Genomic DNA, 20,133 nt, shown 5'->3' on the forward strand with positions numbered 1-20,133 from the left:
ATTGAAATCTTGCAGCATGAAGGTCAAGACCAGGGGGATTGTGTTGGGGTAATCCCAGTGATAACAGTTACCACATAGGACCGGATTGCATGCATGTGTTTGCATGCAAAAATGTACATTATGACCCTATTGGTCAAGTATTATTTCCCTTTACAGACATGGAATGTCTGTATGACTTAACAAGACCATGAAGAAGATGAGGGCTTTGAAACCAGGCCAGAATGCTGTCCATAGCCTCTGCTTTTAACTGTAAGGTTAAGGTATGTGTGGAAGTCCCCACTGTGTGCTGCCCACAGAGTGAGGTGTTCAATGCTGGGGGTTTCTCTGCTCCTGGGGGAAGAGCAAGAGGATCACTGGGCCCAGTGCTGGCTAGGGCCCAGTAAGAGATTAGAGACCACCTCTTCAGGTTCCAGACTGTCAATGTTCAGGTGTCCCTGAGTTATCAACTAAAATGGATAGAAAAGATTGGGTGTCAAGAGATTGGTAATGATTTCTGATGCAGTAGCCTCATAGACTGCCGTATGCATTGACACGGCAGATAAAGCTGTTTGTGGAGGAAGCTTCATCTGAAAGGGCTCTGCTCTCTGACTAATCCCCTGTGCTCTACAGCCTTGCTTTAAATAATTCCTTCCACCCTTGCCACCACGGATTTAACCACCATCCTGTCAACATAACACGTCCATATTGAGGAAGCAGTTCTGTCTCTGTTCTCTGTGTACCTCATCCTGGCCACAAGATGTATTCCTGGACCCAGCCTCATACAAATTCAAAGTATGGGAAATGTGATTGTTAAATATAGGGTGAAGCCAATTGTTACAGCAAGGAGTCATTCTTAGAAGCTAGACAGGACCTGGATTATCAGAGCAGAAGCCCAAGGTTGGATCCTTTCCTGTTGTAAGGCAACAGTTCCTTGAGAGTCAGGCTGGAACATGCCTGGCTGCTGTGCAAGCAGACAGATTAGTGGCTATCAGAGGATGATGCTGTTTTATAAAGGAAGAAACTAAGGCTTAGAGAGATTAAGTGACTTGCCTGAAGGGAGCACACCTGTACATGACAGAGCCATCCATCACATCCAGGTCTTTGGAGCTGTCTTCCCTGGTCATCTCTACTACACTGTGTATGGTAGTCTGACTCCACTTCCTCAGCATTTCTGCCTCTGATGGGTTTATGACCTAGGTACCATTGTGCAGCCCATTCACTGTCTCTGTGGAGAAACCTTGCCTTACACTCCGAGCTCTTTTCTCCTGGAGTTATGCTCAGCAGGAGGCTGGATGAGGAGAGGAACAGGGGCCAATAGGGGTGTATACATTGCCACATGTCTTCCAGGGAGTTGGTTATATATATCTACAGAATTAATAACATAGATGTCCTGCGATGAAGGAATTCCAGGACTAGAGTGTTATTCTATGGAACAATCACACAAGCATTCTAAGAATACAAACAACCATAAAATGTAACAAAACCTGAGAGGTCGTGGAAGGGTCTATGTAAAGACAGTGTAGTCAAAAGACAGGATGCTGGGCTGTTATTCACAGCAATGATGTCGGTCTACATGTATTATGTGGCGATAAGTTACATGATAAACTAAAACATGGTGTGTATCTATAGTATGATCCTATCTTCTGTAAATAAATTACACCAGGCGTGAATGTGTTTATACACAGTGTGAGCTCTCCTACTCAACCGCCAACCACTCGGTTAACTGACAGGTGAGTCAGTCCTTCCCCTTCCACATGGAAAGCCTCGGGGCTGATGCTCAGGCTGGCTGAGAGTTCAGGGTGGAAGACGCTGAGGCTTCATACCCACCCACCCACCCACCCACCTCTGCTGCTGGTGGACAGCTTGTGTGCTCAGCGGGAGTCACTTGTGTACTGTCTGTGTAGTCATCTTCAAACCTGTCCACTGTTATTGTAATTTCATAATTAAATGTGATGTAAATAGAAAGACCCAAAAGGGTACTTTAAAAAATGAAGATGAATAATCAAGAGAACTCAAAGGTGGTTTTCTTGTGGGTAGGTAAGGTGACTGTGAAGGGAGCAGGGGCTGTCCTGCAGAGCCCGACTCCTCTTCTTGGAATGCTTCCCAGACAGTTTTCGGTTCTCTTCCCATTGCTTTGGTATTATGGTGTCTACAAGAAAGACAGAGTGGACTCCCTTCGGCAGCTACTCAGACATCAACACTGAAATTTGGCATGCCAAATTAACAGATTGAATATGCAAATACGTTTTTATTATTTTCATGTTTTATTTCAATTAAATGTTTGCTTTGTTAATGTTTTCAACTAACTCTTTTGCTTAGTTACCTGAATATGGACCTCAGCACAGTCAGATTTCGTGTAGGTCCAGGAAAGGCAAGAAAGCGACATACCTAGAAAAACAAGGTGACAGTTGATTTTTACTTTTTTACGTCTTTCTGTACTTTTTAGAAGGATAAGAACTGTCGGTTACTTTAAGAATCAGAAAATACCACCACTGAGATAGGACAGGAAAGGCAGAAAGAACTCCAGGGTTAAAGGAATGACATGTTTAGTTTCCAGGGTGCTCTGGGGAGCCCCTGCCCATCTTTGCTGGTCACTGGCAGTGCTGGGATTATTTCGTGATGCATTCAAGCTGTGATAATAAGCTTGGCTCCTTGGTTCTGCCCTATCCTGAGGGCCAGGTGATGTCAACACTCAGACATCTCAGCACTGTTAATTACTATGGGTACCAGAGTGATGGGCATGCCTAGGTAACAACACACCAAGGGAGCTGTGAGTCAGTGAGGTCACAGCCAGGATAGACAATGGAGAGGAACCGTTTAAATAACTCAAATTATCCTCTTTTCTCATAGGTTGGTATCAGGTGTCAAGGTTGTATTTATTTAAAAAAATACCATTTTCTTTCCTGGGAAATTTTAAAGTAATAAAATCCCTGCTTGATTTAAAAATACATATTGAAAACTCACCTCCCACTATAATCAGCAATTCTAAAAATTCAATAAAACTGTTCAAAGTGTTACAAAAAAAAAATCAGAGTTGGGAAACGACTTGATGGATAAAGTACTGGCAGGAAAGTATGAGGACCTGAGTTCAGATCCCCAGCTTCCTTAAAAGCTGGGCATAAAAGCATATTCCAGTGACCCCAGTGCTGGGGAGGTGGAGACAGGATTCCGGGGATTGCTGGAGAGCTAGTTTAACAACCTGGTGAGCTCCTGTTCAGTGGAAGACCATATCTCCAAAATAAGGTAAGTAATAGAGAAAGACAGCTAGTGCTTAGCTACCACATGTGTACACACATATGTGTGCACATACACACAGAGGTACACACACATGAACACACAGGCACCTTGCATTACCCCCTCCCCCCGGTAAAGTAAACCAATTACTCCAGTGCCTTCCCATGATACACACTGCTTCAGTTCTGGAAAGGCTGGTCCCATCTGACAAAAACAAAACAAAGCAAAATCCTAGTAAGGTTGAAGTCCTACCCTGGGAAGTAGGATTGCTCATTATTCCAGGACATTTTGGGGCTCTGGAATCCGGAGCAGTCCAAAGAGAAAAGGGAAAGGAGAGCTATGGGTCTATACTACACTTGAAAAGGTCTAGCGACACCATTGTCTTTCCGAGGGCAGGGCATCAGGTTTGAATCCGATTTGCTTAACACTCATCAGCCAAGCTGTAACAGCAAAAAGGCGGTGAGCATCTGTATTCCCAAGCACAGTGCTTTGTATAGGCAAGGCAGTAAGTAAGTTGAATAAATGAACAAGCTAACTTGGAACAAGAGAGATGTTTAATGAGTACAAGGCTACTTTACTTCCTCTTTCTCAGTCTGCTTTTTAATGTAATGTATTATGCTGAAAGAATTGTGTACTCAAAGAAAATTTTAAAAACAATATAAGGAAGTCCCTTATACCTACGACCCAGTTCCCTTCGATAGTGACATCGTCAGCTCCTGCATGGGTTCACTTGCTTATGCCTTTGCACAACTGACACAGACCTGCCCATCACCACAAAGGCTCTCTCTGGTGTTACACTTTACATTCACCCCCATCTCTGTTTCCCTCACCCCGATCTCTTGGCAATTCCCTTTCTCTATACATTGTCCATTTGTAAGTGGATTCATATGGTTTCTCACTTTTTGAGACTGGCTTTTCCCACTTGCTATAGTACTTTTATGATCCATCCAAGTTGTTTTGTTTGTCAATAATTCAATCCTTCTTATTGCTGGGTCATAGTCATGGTGTGGCTATATCACAGTGGTTTAGCCTCCGCCCACTGAAAGACATCTGGGTTGTTTGTAATGTTTCTCTGTTATAAATGATGCTGATATGAGTGTTGTTTATCAGATTTTATGTGACTATTAATTTCTCTGAGTTGAATGCCCAGTATTGTGATCAGCCGGTCATATGGCACAAACATCATTAACATTTTAAGAAATTGCTGCACATTTCCAGAGTGGATCTACCATGCTACACATTCACCAATAATCTTAAAGATCCAGTACCTCTTGTCCGCATTTGCATCCTCAGTATTTTTACAATTGGCATTCTAACAAGCGTTAGAATGTGGCTCCTCTAATTTGCATTTCTCTGATAGCTAGCAGTGCTGGCCATCCACATGCCTTGTATAGGGCAATGTCCATGTCCTTCTCTCATTTTCTAATTACATTGTTTCTTGAGTCTGGAAGTTCTTTATCTTGGAATTGGGCCCTTTGTCACATACACATTTTGAAAATATTTTCTTCGGTTTCTATTCAATCTTCTTAATTTAATGTCTTTCATAGAGCATAAGAATCTAGATTTGAAAAAATCCAATTAATTTCCCCCCTATTTTGTGCTGTGATTTGTTTGAGGCCATGTCTAAGAACTCTTTTCCTGACTAAAGATTACAAACATTGTTTCTCATTTGTCATTTAAAAGCTTTATGACTTTACCTTTTCCATTTAGAACTGTGATCTGCCCGAGTCCATGTAGAAAGTGTGAGAGAAGGCCAAGGCTTACCCTATTGACTGTTGACTTTCTGCCCTGTGTTTCTGCCAAGAGAGGCGGCAACACCCATTTCTACAAGAGTTACAGAAGTAAGATAATATGTAGAGAGGCGGAATGTGTAAACAGCCCCTCACAAGAAATTAACTGCCCTCCCATGTTCTAGAAGGAGCTGGATGCCATAGAAACCAAACAAACCAGTGAGTCTTTCTTTTGTCATCACATTGTGCAACCAAATGCTGTCAATCCTGAGTGCCCAGGAAACTCCTGCTTCCTGGTGTATCATGGTGCAGCTTAAGAAAAACTGTTGGAATCAGAGAGTGAACATTAGAAATTCCTGTTATATATGATAGCCTATCATTTAAAGTTAAGAAAGGTGACTCTACAGGTAATTATAGATGTGCTGACTGCCCAAAGTTTGTGACCTGTGATAGGATGCTAAGAGAGATGTGATAGGGAGGCCTCATCCAGATGTGGAATCCAGGAATGCTTCCTGGAGAACTGACACAGAATCTGAGGCCCTAGTGGATAAGAAGCAGAAAGCGAGGTTGACTAGAGGAGGAAGAGTTGGGGCAGTGGTGAGAAGAGTCTTCCAGGGTCGGGAAAGCAGCACCAGCAAAGGTTCAGAGGTCAGAGCAAGCATGGTGGGCATGGGACCTTAATTATCCAGTGATACTGGCTTATACAGTACAAGGGAGGCAGAACCCAAGCACAAAGACCCTTAAAGGTCATGGTATCCCATTACCTGGGATACCAACCATCCACTGGATGGCTTTGAGATCTTTATTTCAGAGTTCTCACTCTGGAAGCATGGGGTCAGACTAATGGGATTCTGAGCAGCAGGCCTGGGAGGTGCTTAGGAGACTGTTTCCAGAGACAGTGGAACCAGAGGGGGAATTGGGGATGGAGCAAGGTATACTTGGGTTCATGGAGGAGGAAGGTTTAGCTGGTGTTTTGAGAGAAGAGAAGCAGACATCATGCTGAGAGCTAGAACCTCAGGTTGGAATCCCTGACTGGATATTCCCAATGAGAAAACGTCAGCTCATCCTCCACTGTCAGTTGGCCCTGCTGAACAGAACTTGGCTTCCTGTGACTTCACAGTTTAACCACACGGTACAGTCCCCCTCCACATGTCCACAGCAGTCCTTTAGCAGTCTTAGACATAAGCCACATTCTCTGAATTCCCTTTCCTCTAGTTCCTATGACTTCTTCCCCGTTGACATGGCTTCCTGAGCACTCCCCTTCCCCGTAGGCTTTTCATTCCCCTCTTTTGATTTAATCACGGCCAAACATTAGTCTGACTAGTTGTAGAAAGACCCCCTTCCAGAGTCTAGAGTTCTGCCTAGTAGTCACATACAATTTGGACAGCTACCCCTCCTGTAAGTATCTGGGCCACAAATACAACTTTATCTCTCCAGTGAGATCTCTGGTCACCCTGGACATCAGGAACAGGCCTGAGCTAAGAGCAGCAGCCAGAGAAACAGGTTTAACAAGGCTCTTTCTGACTCACCCTTCAACACCAGGCAAGCTGGATATGGAAACCTGTGACCCAGTCACACCAGGAAGTGGATTTCCTGTCTTTTCTCCTCCAGAGAGGGTCAAGGCATCAGTAACTCATTATTGATCATTGCTGGGTGTGTGGCTGTGAATGGGGCATGGAGAACACAGTGTGGCACACTGGTTGTCTTTGAGAAGTGTGCAGCCTTGGCAGGAGAGAGAATCTAGAAGGGCAGTCAGGGAAAGCTGTTCACAGAGAAGAGGGGCCACAGTCAGACCTCAAAGCACGAGGAAATGTCAGTTGATCGGAAGGGTAAGGACTTAATATTGGTGTAGGAAAAGGATCATGGGGCAGGAGAATCCAGAAAAGGAAAAGAAGACACTGTGGTCACAGCAGAGACTGTAAATGGGAGAGCTGAAAGAAAATGCTTCATGGGAAATATGGAAGATCCCATCTCTAGAGGCTGGGTTCTGCTGGTGGCTGGAAGAGCCACCAAGAGCTGGAGAGCCACCAAAGGCTCATGAACCAGTGTAGGAGGCTGTTACAATGGTGAATGCTTTGGTGTCTGGGTCTGATATATTTGCCATTTCCATGAGAACAGTATTCCATGATGTCTAGAAAGGTCAAAACCTACCAAGAAATGGTCCAAGGACTCCAGAAAGGCTCATTCCCAGGTGATCTTTTCCATAGCCTTCAGAGAGGGACACAAACAGAAAGGCAAACTAGTCAAATGCATGAACTGGAATATTTTGAGCAGCACCAATGAAACCTTGAAACCCTGGATTTGGGAAAAGAACCGACTACATAATTTTCAGGGCTCCTTGTTGACTATTAAGAATTTTAAGTGGGCAACACAAAGCAAAACCCACATCACATACCTATGACCCTGTCTTGGAAAAAGGATGAACACAGGTTCCTATCTAAATGTTTATGATGGGTTCAGAGCAGGATCTGGCATCAGCAGGCTACAGCAAGAGTTTCAGCTCTCTCTTCTGGGCAGGTGAGAGCTCAGCATTCCAGCTCCCACAGTTCAAGAAAAGAATAATAGACAAGGGGGCAGGGAACCTGAATTCTGATCCTGGCTTAGCTTCTACCTCTCCTGCCCCCCGTTATTTTTATAAGGAAGGGTGCTTCTAGATACCACAGCAGGACATGTTATTGAGATCTCTGTAGAAAGACATTCAACTGCAGAATGAGCTGAATGAAATGCATTTGTACCCCAGAGCAATCCCCTCCCCCAAAGTTTTTTTTTTTTTTTTTATCGCAAGAAAAGTCATCTTTGGCTATTTTCAGAAGAATACATTTGAAGAGCACATGCACATTCTTAACTTTTCCTGCTAACTCCGTGAAGTCCATGGGCAATTAACTTTCTCTCTGTATGCTTCAGATCTCTCTTTTGCATGATGTAAGAACTAGACCTGAAGACTGCCAAGGTGGTTTTGGTCTCTCAGCTCTGTGATTCTTTGTATCTGTGGTCCAGTGCTTAGCATCATATAGTGTTGTGATGAATGTAACTGTTCATATCAACCAATCCTAAGATCATCTAGCTCAAAAATGACATATGATCCATATCTGCATCTTCAGCTCCTGGCACAATACCTATGCTTAAGAGCAGAATGAACAGATCTATCAATGCACATACAGGGTCTGTGGGTGGGGAAAGAAACTAAAAATAAATGAGCCATGAAAACAAAAACAAATACAATACTTCAATATCAAAGAATAAGAAAGTATCTGCTAAGCAACATTCATTAGTGACCACTGGGAGAAGTTATCCTACTAAAGGTTATGGGTCGGTATGTCATAATGGAGAGTGGGCAATTGGCACAAATGGGTCTTTCAAGAAATTCTGTGTCAGGATGTAGAATAAAAGCTTGCTAGACACGTGGTAGAATAAAAGAAGACTATTTATTAGCATAATTGCTTTAAGGAGTTACTATATTTATTAGCTAAGAAGAAGGAGGCAGGGAGGGAAAGGCTGGAGATTTTATAGAGGGAGGGAGCAAGCAGCTGTTGTGTTTATGTCCTATGGGGGTCAGGGAGGCGAGGGAACCAAGACCACAGCTCCTTGTCAGTCCCTGCCAGGCTCTTTCACCTGCAAATCTGATGAATGTGTGCTGTGACGTGAAGAGGGCACACAGACATCAGACAGGGTTGGACAACATAGCTTCTCAGTTTCCTTCCTGTGGATTCTGTGACCACCTTGTCAATGAGGCACACAGCTCACAAGCGGATGACAAGAGACAGCATACACAGAGAGATGGTCTGGACCCATTGGCATGGACTCACCAACTTCACTAGCAACCTGTTAGAGAAAATGGACCATTTGACACCAAACTCTACTTGTCTGGTATGGGAGCCCTGGAAAGGACCGACACATCTAGAGTGCTTCATATGGGGACATAGGGCTTCAGATCCTTCTCTCCTTGTAATTCTTATGTGGCCTTAGGTACAATCTTTCTTCTCTGTGAGCTGAAAATTTCCTTAGAGACACAAGAGTATAAACAGGGTGACTGGTATATTTCTACATACTCTGGTCCTTGGGTATTGCAGATTCAACTTGGAGGAATTAGCATTCACCTCACCTCTGTTCCTTCTGGGCAGCTTCATGCTTAAAGTGACCACCCCCATACAAGGAGAAAAACAGGTCTTAGAAAGGTTGTCCTTGGCAAGTCTCACTCATGTCACCAGAAAGTCACAGTATCAGCACCAGCTCCAACAGGAAAACCCACATGCTTGCCAATGACATCCGGACCTTTCCATTTGGGGTTGTAGTATGACAGAATCATGTTTGGTAAAGAACGGCTTATGTCTGACTACATGCAGGTGACATTAGTGAAGCTTGGCCGTTCTGAGGAGGGTCAGATGCTGATTCAGCTCCAAGCTCTCGGTTCATAATTTGCCTTGCAATTTATCAACTAATATCCACATGGGATTAGGGGTAATAGGTCTTTGTCACTGAATCTGTCATGACAAATTAGCCATCCATTTATTCATTCAACGATGTGATCCCAACAACTTTTTATATACATCGAATGTGTTGTAGTGAATGGATGCATTGTTGAATGGAATGAGTAGATGGATGGATGATGAATGAGGAAGATCGTTAAGATGGAGTCGGGCAATGCTCTAGCAGACCCAAGATCCATTCCACAACATTATTCATCTGTTAGGCATATGAACAAAGTGTTTTAGTTATAAATGTAAGAAACTTAAATCAAAGTGGCTTATGGGGGGGATGAAAAGGAAATGTGTTGAATCAAGTAAAAGCTAAAAAATTATCAGGTGTTTGCAACGAGTTCCCTTTTATCCTAGAGCTCTGCCTCCATCATCCTGAGTTCTTCCCATCCAGTGACCATGTCTGTACTCTTCTACCTTGGTGACCCCAAAGAAAAGATTATTTCTCCCTTAGGAGTTTTAGAAAATACTTCAAGAGGCTTCTCATTGGCCCAGTCTGAGCCAAGTGCCAACAAATCTTATGGCTAGGATAGGTTGGGTGCTGCTTGGTTGGACTTGCCATAAATGTACCTACACAGTACAAAGATGATGTCATGCACAGTGAAGCTCATGGACTGAGTGTGAGCACAGGGTGGCACTGGCAGAAAAGAAAGGACTGGACCCAGGGTAGGACCAACTTTTGCATGTCCTTTCCTCGGGCAACTTTTTGTCTGCTGTCCCTTGGCTATTTGCATACTCACAGGTCCCTCCCCTGCATTCACTGCACAGCCCCTGGTGATTTAATGTCCTTCTGTGATGTGGAGGTTAGCCACTTTTATTCACTTGTGTCCCTCGGGTCACCTACCACAGGTCTGTCTGCTGGAGACTAGCCCAAAGCCCCGCTGAGGACTAAGGTGAAGTGAAACTGTTGAACAGATTCAGCCAGGCTAAACTACTCTCTCCTAGATAGCTGACTAATGCAGCCACTGCTCCTGAAAATCCCATGAGGTAGCTCAGAAGGCAGGCATTTCCATGCATAGGTCTGCTCTCCTTTCCTTTGAACGCCAAGGTAACATCGCTCCAGGGATGGCAGCCCCCTCCCCTTCCCACCTCTTATTTCTGACACTAAAAATCAGCCTCTGCCTTTCATACCATACAGGGAAGGGTGGGGCCTGGCTAATGAATGTTTGAGAAGTCCTTTGAGATCTTGGATGAAAGGCACCTTGTAAAATACAATTAAAAATAATAGGGGTAATTATTAGCCAGGCTAGTCCCCGCAGGATAATTACAGAGCTTTTGCTTGGCAAATCTTGAATTCATGCACAAAAACATGGGTTCAAGGAAGAAGGCTGATCTGAGATTTGAGGTCTGCTGGCCTCAAGGGTGGAGTCTGCGAGTCCTTTCTGTAATCTGGGGAGTATGGTGGTAGACCAGAGCTGGGGCAGGCCGGAGAGACTGTCTCATCCACATGTTTGAGTGGCACATGAAGCCCCTGGGGCCCAGAGAGGAGATGTGATGGCTTCAAAGCTGTACCCCAGGCATTGTAGAGCTGACTCTCTGGAGGCACAGGCCCAGGTCAACTCAGTTCAGGGCATTTTGTCACCACTCCTGCTCAATGACACAACTTGTTCAGTCCTTGCAGACGGGGGACCTTCAGTGGCACAGAAGAATCTTACATGAGAGTCACACAGTAGAGCCCATATCCCAGCTCTGCTGTGTGTGAAAGATGGTAGTTGGCAAGTCAGTTTCAGATGCCCCATGACAACAGCAATACCAACCTCACCAGGCTGCCACGAGGAGGCGCTGAGAAGTGCTGTACAGGGTAGACTGCCTGGGACTACCTGCTGTCTGTGCTGCTCTGAGGGTGGGCCTCTCTGAGAGCAACACACACACACACACACACACACACACACACACACACACGCACGCACGCACACACGCATGCACGCACGCACGCACGCATGCACACGCATGTCCATGGCTGGTCCATGTTTAGTGGGTATTTGTCATGTATCAAATATTGTGCTAAGCTCTCTGGGGCTGTGATTTCATTCAGCTATCATCATGTCTCCCCAAGGTCAACTGTTCCAAACTTAGGTTCAGGTTAATTAGTGGACTCGCCCAAGGCTATGCACCTGAGAAGGGGGTGGGGCTTGAACCTAGGCCACATACCACACTACCCTCTCTCGTGAAATGAGACAGGCATATCATTGTCACCCCAATAGAACCTTAAAAGGCTTTATCTGCTAGGTAAAACTGGGGGACAAGGTGTAGTATTGGCCTATGATGATTTCATGACTATTTAATTGTTCTGAGGGTCTGTTTTGATGAAAGAAGTTTAAAGACTCCCCTAAGAAGGGCAGTGAATCCCTATCATATCAGGGGCTGGAGAAAGGGATTAAAAACTTGCTGTTCCATCAGAGGACCCAGGTTTGACCACCAGTTCTCACACGGGAGCTCACAAACATCTGTAACTCCACGCCCAGGGTGTCTGATGCCCTCTCCTGGACTCTGGAGGCAACAGGCACACATATAGAAGACACACATATGTGCAAACAAAATACTCATGCATAGAAAATAAAAAGAAATAAATACATCCTTTAGAAAAGCAATCTAGGTCAGGGATAGGAAGAGAGCTCAGCTGCTAAAGTTCTTACTGTAGGAGCATAAGGAAATAAATCCAATTCCTAGACCATCATAAAAATCCAGGAATGATGTTCCTATTGTAATACTAGCAGTGGCTGGGGCTCACCAGCCAGCCAGCCTAGATAACTGGGAAGTTCCAAGTGACTAGATGGATTCTGAGGAATGACACCCAAGGTTGACCTCTAGCCTCCAAATGCACAGATGTGCATTTGCACAGGAACATGCATGCACGTGTAGGCGTGCACGCACATGCACACGTAGAGAGAGAGAGAGAGAGAGAGAGAGAGAGAGAGAGAGAGAGAGAGAGAGAGACAGAGAGAGAGAGACAGAGAGAGACACACACACAGAGAGAGACAGAGAGAGAGAGACAGAGAGAGAGACAGAGAGAGACAGAGAGAGAGACAGAGAGAGAGAGAGAGAGACAGACAGACAGACAGAGAGCTGGAGTGGACTCTGGATGAGCCTCTGTGTCGTTAGGACCTTGACCCTCCACCAACTGGCATCTTAAAGTATTGTGAGCTGCATGATCCATGGATGGTGGGTGCAGGGCATCCAGATCTCCTATGTGGCGCCTCTCAGGCTCAAAGGGGCAGCACTGGAAACGTCTTGCCAGTTGTTACTCTTGACATTCCAGCTTGAGAGGTTCTAGCTGGTGAACCTTGGCTCAACTCACCTTGCAGAGCAAAGGCCAAACACATCATTTTCTTTCCAGGCACAGGTCAGAGCATTCACAGCTCTGAGCTCAGATTGCTTGATGGGGTTTTAAAGGAGCAGACCTTGGACGTTCAGTTGTAATTATTTCAGGGTTCCCCCTCCACAGATGAAAGTGAAGATTAGAACCTACTGGATGGACCACATTTGTGTACCCCTTAAGTGTGGAAGAGACCCCTTCAATGGCCACTGGCTGAGGCTGGCACAGGAGGTAAGCTGACTGGAGAGTCACCAAGCACTCTCTGCAGATCTCTGCAGCCCAGACTTTGCCAGATACCCCGTTGGCACCTGGAAAGGAGACCCATTCTTCTGAGCCACTCTGCTTAGATGGATGGTTAAGTCATTCTTAGAATAGAAGCTTGTGTCACAATCAAGGCCAGAGGTGACACAGAGGTCACCGTGCCAGCCACCCCAGGCAGGGATTTCTTTGGGCTTTTCTGGTGAGGTGACAGCATGCGTGCTGAGGAGCTCACATCTTCACACCATAGTCACTTGCTACACGTTACCACCCGCTGTCTCCAGCCATTCTCCATCTCTGAGCAATTCTTACCCATTAAGGGGTCTGTCCTCCTCAGGGCCACTGGCAATGTGTCAGCTCCGAGGCAACATGATCCAAGACTAAATCCTCCACCTTCGGCACGGGGAGGAGCAGGGGAGAGTGTACAGCTTTAGGCATCAGGAAGACTTAGCTTCAAACTTTGCTGCAACGACGCATTCACTCTGACTGGCTATGGGTAAACAAACGTAGACCTCCTTGGGGTTCTGAGACTCTAACAGATAGAAAACCTTTGCCTATCATAGGCACCCAAAACCAAAGTAAAAATACAAGTTATCTTCATATATCGATTCATTCGTTTTCAAACATTTATTATTAGTGATAATAAATAATAACAAATTATAATATTTATAAATTATAAATCTATAGTTATTTATAAATACAAATATTTAGAAATATTTAGTTAAATTCATATTTCATAATGAAAATTATAATAATAAATCAGTGCTTATTTATTTTGTGAAGTACTTTGCTGGGTGCTGAGGACTGGCTAGAAAATGACTTATGGTGTCACAAACACCCGAATTCTCATGCAGACTCTCCATTGACTGGCTGCCTGAGTGAGAAAGCAGGGTGACAGCACTTTCCCGGGATCCTACCCCACCTGGCCTTGTGCCTCCCTGTGCCTTCCTGTCATCATCCCACCTCTCCTCTGTACAGGGGTGCTGTGGGACAGCATGAGGGGAGGCTCATGGTGGCATTAGCCCAGTTCCCCCTGATGCAGCTTGAGCGTGCTGCAAGAAGCTGCCCCACTTCAGGGCGCAGGGATCCTGAATACAAAATGAACCTTATGTGAGGGGAAGGACAATGGGATATTTTACATGGGAATGTAAAGCAATCTGACTTTTTTTTTTTCCTTCTTCAAGACAGGGGTTCTCTGTGTAGCTTTGGAGCCTGTCCTGGAACTCACTCCGTAGACCAGGCTGGCCTCGAACTCACAGAGATCCACCTGCCTCTGCTTCCCGAGTGCTGGGATTAAAGGCATGCGCCACCACCACCCGCCTTTGATTTTATAGTTCATAATGCTTTGACTCCGATGGTTTTCTCCATTCACTTTCTTCCCAGAGAAGTCGACTTCGTATACAGAAGGACAAAGCCCGGTCTCTTCAGCCATGTCACTATGGACACTTTTGGATGTCCTCCACATTAGGGATGAAAAAGGGACCAGTCAGAAATTCTTATGTGCAGCCAAATGAAGTCTAGTCCTGCCTCTGGCTCCAAGGAAGTGTCTTTAGATCCATGATGGTGAGAAGCTGAAGGCTTTGAGAGTGCAGACACCCAGCCTGTGGTTGGGGGGACAAGGGCTGTGTCTTACCTTCTTGAGAGTTAAAGATGGGCAGTGATGGGATTCAGAGTTGGTGAATCTTGTTCCCAGCATGAATCTAAGGCAATCACACAGACTGGGGTGGGGGTGGGGTAAAGGAAGCTGGTAGCAGAAGGCTCAGGAGGTACAAGGGCACCTTGAGAGCTCCAGGCTGAACGGCACAGAGCCTCTGAGCCCGCTTCCTGGTGGTGGCCATGCCTGACCCAGGAACTGCTCAGAGCTGATTCTGTCAATTGTTCTGTCGGATGGTCTGAAAGTCAACAGCTGACAGAGATGTCCAAATGGATCCTCATCTCTCTCTTTGAGCAACTGGACTGGGAGAAAAGCAGGTGGAAGGAAGAGCAGTCTTGTTTGGTCCCGCCCTCACACATCACACAGACTCTTACCCGATTCCTGCTCAGGATCCTGTGGAAATGCAAAGCAGTGCTTTGCAACCTAGAGAAGTCCCAGGGCACTGGGAAGGCTGCAGATTCTGCATCGGTGGGTGTGGGAGGGATGTGAGATTCAAATGTCTTATGAGCTCTTGAGTGATACTGACACTGCCTCCAAACACAGACACACAAGAAGGGCATCATTTGAATCCTGCTTTCCAATGCACAGGACAGACTGTAAGGCTGGAGAGCCATGCCAATATGAAGAAGATCCAAACGTTCATATGTGAGGTAACTGGCAAACACCAAGAAGTTTTATGCCATTGCACGGCATATAACTGTTAAGCCATGGGATTTTCTAGGTAGAAAGGGAAGGCTGGCACTCTCCATTGATCCCCTTACCCAGGCAGGATACAGAATTGTGTTGGCGATGCCTCTTCGTAAAACAGTCCTCAGGAGTAGCTCTGCCCCCAGAAAAAGAGTGATCAAGGAAAAAGGAAATAAAAATCCATGTCTGCTTTGATTTGGGGTTGAGGGGGAAGAAGGTTCCTTGAGGTTCCAGAGCTACTGGCCAAGCATTCATGGCCAGGGACTTTGAAGTAACACTATGTTAAGCATGGTCTCAAAACCCACAAGAAGGTCACTTAAAACAAAACAAAACAAAGCAGGTGGAGCCTGGCTGTTGTCCGAGTGTCGGGATATCTGGCAGAAGTGATTTCAATCTCTGTGGAGGAATGTGCCTTCAAGCTAGCCCTATAAATCCCCCACTCTAGGGTTCACAGTGAAAACCACAGCACACAAACATCATCAGGAACCAGCCATGACAGAAACAGCTAGCCCGTGTGTGTGCGCTCTAGCTCAGGTCGATGAGGTGTCTACCGAGCAATTAAGACACTTGAGTTTGAGTCCTAACACCCACCTCACTCTGGGTGCAGTGGCATGCCTTTCTAACCCCTGTGCTGGGCAGGGGCAGACAGGGAGGTGCCTAGGGCTCACTGGCCAGCCAGCCCAGCTGAATTAGGGAGCTCTGCACTAAGAGAGAAACCCTGTCTCAAAAAACAAGGTGGATAGTACCTAAGATAACACTGGAGATTGACCCCTTGCCTTCATGCAGGGGCAGGGGCATAAAGTTGAATTGGTAGGGAGAGAGAGAAAGAGAACATAACCTTGGGTGGGTTGGGAGGTGGGGGAGGAGCTGGGAGGAGCTGTGGGGGGAGGGGAAATATGATAAAAACATATTGTATCAAAAAATATTGAAAGATGTCTACCCCTAGCAGTTACTCAACCTACCAGAGCCTGAAGCAGGGAGTAGTCATGACAGATGGATAATCCTTCGGAGTCACCCCTCTGCCTATTCCTCCCATCTACTGTGCCCCATCTTGCTCTCGGTTCCCTGGCTCCTTCCCCAGCCCTCAGCACCGACTCCTGGTCCTCCTGCTTCTTTAAGGGACCATTCAGGTGCTCCTCAGGTCCTCTGTCAGCTCCACATTGCACAGAGGCCACCGTCAGTGCAAGCGTGTGTGTGTGTGTGTGTGTGTGTGTGTGTGTGTGCGTGTGTGTGTGTGCAGCCAACCGTGCTGGCAAGAGTTAGCACCACGCCCCATTTCACCACTGCCGTCCGTGTGCCCTGCCTGCTGCTGACTTGGTGACCTCAGCGGAGACAGGCAGACACCACCTCAGCTAGAAACCGCCAGAGCCCGGACTTACATGTAACCCTGTCTTCCGAAGCTGCCCGTTCCCTGCTGGGCCACAGCCACCTCTAATTAGAACCAAGTTAATAACCAACCCGCCTCTCCTTTCACCGTGTTAAACCCTGACCAGCCCTTTTCAATCTTCCAACCTTAAACTTACCCAGTTGGCTGAGAAGTCTCTGGGGTCATTGCCAAGTGCAGTGTTAAGATCAAGGAAATATTAATGCGTGTTCCCTTAGTGCAAAGGTCAGCGGAGACCAAAGTCAGGCCCGCACAGCAGGGGGACAGGGCGCCAGGTACCAGGAGAGACAGGGTCCCTGTGAGGGCCACCTTCTTCCATCCCTATCTCCGAGCAGCAGAAAAACACGCTTTTAAACTGTAAGGGCAAGCACAAAAGGCCCTACAAACATGACCACATGCACACACAGCTGGGCAGCAGAGTGAACGAAGTCTATTGGCGCCCTCTTGTGGGAAAGTTTAATACTGCAGGGCCACATTGCCCATCCCTGCCCTGCAGAGCAGACCGGGTGCTTCCTGTTCTCACGGACTCTCATCATTACAGCCCTCCAATGGCTTTGGCCTTAGATAAGCCTAACCTTCAAGTCCTGTTCCTCCATCGCTCACTCTGGTCCAGTTAGCCCAGGGACCAGCATCCTAAGCTGAGGTCCTGAGGCAGAAACGAGCTCAGGGCATCTGGGCACAGAGAAGCCCATACGGCAGATGGTAAGAGCAATAGAGATGTTCCCGTAAGAGAGGGCATCAAGGAGTTGTCCCCAGTGGCACTCTGCCCACTTTAAAGTAGTGGGAATCAGGCCTAGTTTACACTCTCTATACCTTTGTTTTTCACCCTGTACCTTCACATTGATTTCTTCAGTAAATGCGCCCAGGTCTGATCTGAGGCATCCATTCTCCTCATTTCCAGAGCCACGTCTAGCCAATTGCCGTCCTCTCTTGTAGTAGCTTCGTAATGCATCTCTATGCCCTCACACGACATTTTCTTCTCAGCCTGAAAGTGATCCGATTCTTGTGGGTCAGATTGGGTCTCATCCCGAGAGCCTTTCAATGCCGTTGTCTTCAGAGTAAGCCTAATTCTCAAGTCCTGTGCACCACTCACTCCCTCTGGTTCAGTCAGAGCCTTTGAACCTGTGGCTACCCACACCAGGATGCTCCTGGTTCTCGACAGGGCTCTTCCTTTTCATTCTCCAGGGATTGGCTTCAGTTGCCCAGCTGTTGGGGGAGAGAATTATAGAGACCCTTACAGTCAACAGATCCTGGCTACCCACCCTCCCCATCATAGTCCAGCCTCCATCAGTCTGTAAGCTGTCTGTAGCTAGCCTGCCCAAAACTGGTTTCCTAAACTCAGGCTGGACACAAAGAGCTGGTTTGACTCAGAGCCTCTTCTACCCAACAAGTAAAGCCCAGAATACAGGGAGCGCTTGGGAGTTAGTCATTCACTTCCTGAGCAGTGAGCCTAAGTGGAACCCCAACCTGTGCCTGAACCCTGGTCCTCCTGCTCTGTCACCCAGCCCTGTGCCACAGAGTTCAGACACACCCTGCCCCACCCTGGCAGCCGCCACCACCTCTCCCAGACCCACCCAGGGGCCACTAACAGTCTCTCAGCTCCACCCTGACTCGGAAAAACTAGGCTAGCAGGCCTCACGAGGTGGAGTCATTTCTGAAGGCTTCTGGGAAGGTCATGGAGGTCACTGAGGTTCCCAGAAATTCAGAAACATTGTATGGTGAGCCATCTACTGAGACCTATGGGACAACCAGTCTCCATATTTTGATTGCTATGATGAGAAAGAATTAGAAAAGCTGTGATGATCCTCTCTGATTTGACAGGTTTCCAGTCAACTAGCCAACCAGCCAACCAGCCAACCAACCAACCAACCCTTATTCAAGTAAACTGTTCACAAGAGGCATCTGTTCAGACAGAGAAGCAGTGGCAGGCAGAGGTGCAGTCTGGGGTTTCCCTCAGTTGCAGGCCAGCAGGAGAGCCACGGCTTACTTTGTTTCTATAGTCAGCCTCTGCTCCATTCTAAAGACTAATAGCATCAGCTGTGCTCAGTGGCTTCAGCCCTGCTTGGCCTTGGAGGTTTGCACCCCAAAACCAGGTTTCAGAGGTTTTGGAGAAGCCCGAGAAGAGACTGTAACAGTTAAGAAGATCAAGATGAGGGTCACAGGCTCTTGATGCTGCCTCGCTTTTCAGCTGACATGCTTCCCTCCAGCTGGCCAGTCAAGGATGATGCGATTTTAGCGCCATTGACTGCCATCTAGTGTTCAAATATGGCAATGTCACATTTCCTTTAGCAGCCTTAGATGCTTTTTTTGAGAATCCAAAGACAACATGCTAAAAAGCTTGCTCTTTGTTCTCCTAGTGTTAGGATCCCTAAAAGCAAATAATCAAGAGATAATTAAGTCAACCAGTCCATCAACTCTTATTCAAATAAAACAGACACAAATCCCACATGATCTCATATGTGGACGCTACAACAGCTAGTCCCTTAGACACTGAGAGTCAAATGGTAGTTTGGCTGGCGAAGTAGCAAGGATGGAAAATTATGATCAGTGGGTACTGAGTTATAATTAGATAAGAGCGAGTGTTGGTGTGCAGGCACACTGTGGGGGGTTATAGAATGTGGTAATGTATTTTCTAAAAATCCAAAGGAAAAGTTTTTTCATAAAGAAATGGTGATTTAGGAAATAGGTATGCTTACCCTAATTTGAGCACCATACAATATACGTATTGTATATGGTACCCTATAAATACTTGCAACTTTTATATGTCAATTAAAAATATGGTGGTGGCACACGCCTTTAATCCCAGCACTCGGGAGGCAGAGGCAGGTGGATCTCTGTGAGTTTCAGGCCAGCCTGGTCTACAGAGCGAGTCCCAGGAAAGGCGCAAAGCTACACAGAGAAACCCTGTCTCAGGGAAAAAAACAAACAAACAAACCACAAAACCCAAAAAACAACAATAATGTTGAGTTTCTCACTCAGCTTTGTACATGTTGGTAAAACCTTTGGTGGAGGCCCTGAATTTAATCTGAAACTTGGCAAAGAGATTTAAGGACTTACTGAGCATGTGTGAATCAGCTATTGTACCGGGGAGTTTATATCGTATCATTCACACTTTAATTTGACAGTTCTGAAAGGCACATATAATGCTTACTACAGTTCAAAATCAGGGCTTACTCAGATAGTTAACACACAGGACTTGCCAAAAGCCTACTTTGTGAAACATGAAGCTTTACTAAATGACTCCTGTGGCACAGTTGGAAAGCTACAGGGAGGGATCAGTTCCATTTTGTGAAGGAGGAGAGAAGATTGAGGGGCGTGGCTCCTTCTAGGTCACCTAGTGCAGCTGTGAGTGAGGTGGTGCTGGGTTTGGGTTTGAATCTGAGAATAATTGTGTTGAAAGTGTGATCTTGAAGAAT

The 20,133-nt window shown here is 46.2% G+C and overlaps 2 long non-coding RNA genes across 2 annotated transcripts; both read right to left on the minus strand.

Moving 5' to 3' along the window:
• Nucleotides 1-2,223: 2,223 nt before the first annotated feature.
• Nucleotides 2,224-5,756, minus strand: LOC121829079 (uncharacterized). The gene is made up of 2 exons (XR_006071862.2): nucleotides 4,911-5,756; nucleotides 2,224-2,367 (listed from the first exon to the last, which is right to left on the minus strand). It is a non-coding gene; the product is annotated as an uncharacterized LOC121829079 (long non-coding RNA).
• Nucleotides 5,757-8,384: 2,628 nt separating this feature from the next.
• LOC143267020 (uncharacterized) lies at nucleotides 8,385-13,068 on the minus strand. Its single transcript, XR_013041916.1, has 2 exons — nucleotides 12,717-13,068; nucleotides 8,385-8,765 (listed from the first exon to the last, which is right to left on the minus strand). It is a non-coding gene; the product is annotated as an uncharacterized LOC143267020 (long non-coding RNA).
• Between the last annotated feature and the right edge of the window lie 7,065 nt (nucleotides 13,069-20,133).

This window comes from Peromyscus maniculatus, chromosome 1 (genome assembly GCF_049852395.1).
Source record: "Peromyscus maniculatus bairdii isolate BWxNUB_F1_BW_parent chromosome 1, HU_Pman_BW_mat_3.1, whole genome shotgun sequence".
Lineage (NCBI taxonomy): Eukaryota > Metazoa > Chordata > Mammalia > Rodentia > Cricetidae > Peromyscus > Peromyscus maniculatus.